Below are 2,977 nucleotides of genomic sequence, written 5' to 3' on the forward strand. Positions count from 1 at the left end.
AGGCAGCTCTGTCGTCAGTCCTTATGGCTACAGGCCGTCTTATCAAACACCCTCATAGCACGACGGGTCGTGGGGATGATATGTCAGACCAGTGGACTAGACCCAGATCCGTAATGATTCAATGGAACTGATACATCAATGCTCTGTGTATTTGCTATGTTGACCAAAGTAAACACATGGTACCTCAGTCAATGTAAGGATTGTATTCATGCTGTTTGCAACCTGCATCAATACACACTCTGGTTCAAAATTGTCTCGAAAATAATCGTGTAATAGTTGGTGCTTAACAATGTGTTCTGCCTGGGCTCAATTAAGTATTTGCAAAGTATATAAAGATAATTATGATCTTATCTTATCTTTCAAGGACTAAAGCCCAACATGGACGTGAAGCATCTCTACGAGAAGGAAACATGAGGGCTAATGAACTGTGGTGGGAACATGAACTTGCAGATACAATCAAGGCAGACGTGTCCCTGTGGCTCTGGGCGCCCTCTGGCAGCTTAGACTAACGTATGGGCGTCTGGAACGGAGCCTTCAGCTAGGGCACACTTTGGGTTTCTAAGAAAGTCTTGTTCTGCTCTAAATATAATGATGAATAGGCGGTTGGGTGGGGGGGGTTCAGTCATGTCATGTGGAGTTCCGAGAATGCAAATTAAGGCCCATTCCTGATTAACCAAGCAACCGGTTCTGATTCTTATAATGATTAAACTGATCATGTTCAACCCTCATATATGGAATGATACAATACATATTGTGTACAGATTCACCAGGCCTTCTACATCTACTACGTCTTTGATTAACGATATTAATCTGACTCCTTTTATAGGGTTACATATATTATATGCCCACTGTTCTTTCATGTGTTATAGGCTTGCATTTGATATCATTGTATCCATTTGATTTATTGCTGTAGGCCTCTGTTAAGAGAGCTCCAAAGTAAAGCAAATATTAAGACGGATACAGACCATTCCCATTAGGCTTTACTAATCACCTTGTGTTATTGTAAAAAATATAAATATTACCAACACAAATATGGGTTAATTATGTAGGATGATTATAAAGAAACATTAAAAATAATGGAAATTGGCTTATTCTCATTATGTGTCTCATGTTTGGTAAAGTTCAAGTTCACATTGATTCGTATTGCAGGTTATTTGGCAGCTGGCGAAAATGAGAACAAGAGAAAAGGAAAAGAGGTGGTATGGCTACTGTTGCTCTCAATATTAATCAATATTAATTAATTATTTATTTTGTGTGTGGGGATGGCACCCGTCTATAGTATTTATGTCAAAGGCATCGAATAACCTTATTTCTGAAAGATGGTTGATGAGTATTTTTTTCCAGGGGAGGATGGTGACTCACGCTGTAGAAGTGAAGTTGTAATGGCTCTGGACTGCTCACCGAGGCCCTCTAATGGCTGCTGGCAGAACTAATCAGAAAAGTGATTAACCGAATCAAGTGAAACGGGCATTTCTTACTCATAACTTCATAGAGACATTTAACAGCAACCATCCAGCGCTGCAACATCTTCAAGACATCGGCTTAAATTACAGCTCAAGATAAAGCCTTTTTAATTGCCTAATCGTAGAGTTATTGTTCAGTTTTGTTTAGGTTAAATGGCAATTAACGATACAAAAGTAAGTTCCTTGGATACAATCGCTGCTGTTAACTAGTTAACCATCTGATGAGTTACAACATAGCAACAGCAACATTTTCCGACAGGTCTTTTATAAGCTATGTCTAGTAATAATTAATCATTTTAAGGAATTAAGCGTCGGGACCCAATACCAAACAGCAAGGTCAAACATGAAACGGCGAAAATTAAAAAAACAAATCATTTAGAATATGATTAAATGTTTCGTTATTTTTTGAACAAGAACACATATTTCTAAACGAGAGAATCTTAATTGTTGGCACATCACGCCGGTTTGCTTCGGCTTACAACTTTGCTTTGACACATCAGACATCCCCCCACACGATGGGCCGACTGGGTTGCTAAGGTGGAACCAGCTTCAGGTGGTCCTTAGTTACCACGGACCAATGGGAAAGGTCCCTGCAAAGCACGTTGTTCAACTTATAGATATTTGATGAAAATAACAGGTCGTTTCTGTCATCTGCTTTATTTCAGTAAAATAATCATTTGAGTACAAAAATAACAGACATCTGATAAACGCACACACGCATGCATGTCTCAATTGTTTAATAGTGTCATTGCATGTTTGCTTTTTTTTAAAATATAAATTGAAGTAATTCATATGCTAATATAGGCTTTATTCGATTTTCTCACCCCATCAAATCTTTAACATCTTTATAATAAAAATGAAATCAGCACAAGTAGTCTAAGACAGCTTGACATAGGCCTACATGCAATATTTCATTTTCATAATGAAGTCTTTAAGGCCTATTTGATAAACAATGCAGACTGAGAGATTCAGAAACACCTCATCCGTTCAACGCGTTCTCTCAACTCCAACGTTTTGGAAGTAAAATTAAGTCGTCAATATGGGGGTGCAATATATAATTTAATAACCGTGTTAGTCAAAATCTAACACCGCCGTCGCTTTTTCAAAAGATCTTCCCGCATCGGTGCGTTGAGTTCGTGCGGCACCGACGCCGCGCGGTCACTTGCGTCCGATCTGCGCCAAAAGGCGCGCGTTGTCGGCCGCCTTGGCGCGCATGTTCTTGGCTTTGGCGATGTCGAAAAGGATGTTCATAATGTTGGTCGGCACGTCCAACGACAGCGTGAACTTGCTCCTCCGGTCGCTCCGACCGCTGTTCTGGAGGATCTTGCTCCGCAGCTTAGTCTGACTGAGGATCCTGTAGTTTGGCTGGCCGTTAGAGATCCTTTTCGCCCTCGAGTCGGCGGAGGAGAGGAACCCCGAGCCCCTGGAAAGAGAGCCCCATTGGTCCGGGGCGGGCAGGTAGTTTGGAGCCTGCGCGCCGCCCCGCGGGTCCCCGGAAAAGTCCTGGTTGTGCT

This window comes from Gadus morhua, chromosome 19 (genome assembly GCF_902167405.1).
Source record: "Gadus morhua chromosome 19, gadMor3.0, whole genome shotgun sequence".
NCBI lineage: Eukaryota > Metazoa > Chordata > Actinopteri > Gadiformes > Gadidae > Gadus > Gadus morhua.